The sequence below is a fragment of the Petromyzon marinus genome, chromosome 73, assembly GCF_048934315.1.
Source record: "Petromyzon marinus isolate PM22_M1 ecotype Great Lakes invasive population chromosome 73, UKy_Petmar_22M1.pri1.0, whole genome shotgun sequence".
Lineage (NCBI taxonomy): Eukaryota > Metazoa > Chordata > Hyperoartia > Petromyzontiformes > Petromyzontidae > Petromyzon > Petromyzon marinus.
Genome location: NC_133739.1, coordinates 3373991 through 3374444, shown reverse-complemented (window position 1 = coordinate 3374444; position 454 = coordinate 3373991).

Sequence of the window (454 nt, the reverse complement as noted above, 5' to 3'; positions counted from 1 at the left end):
GGGTGAATGGGTGATTGGGTGGTGAGTGGGTGAGTGAGTGACTGAGTGGCAGGATATCCATGCTCACTGCCAGTATCAATAAAATAAATAACGATTACAAAATAATCACGCCGCACTATACTACACTATACACTACACCACACACTACACGCTACACTACACTATACACTAGACTATTCACTACACACTACATGCTACTCTACACTATACACAACTATACACTACACTACACACTACACTATACACCACACTAAACTACATACTATACACTACACACCACATACCACACTATACACTACACTACTACACTATACACTACACTACTACACTATACACTACACTACTACATTATACACTACACTATACACTACACACTACACTACACACTATACACTACACTACTACACACTACACTACTACACACTACACTATACACTACACTATACACTACACT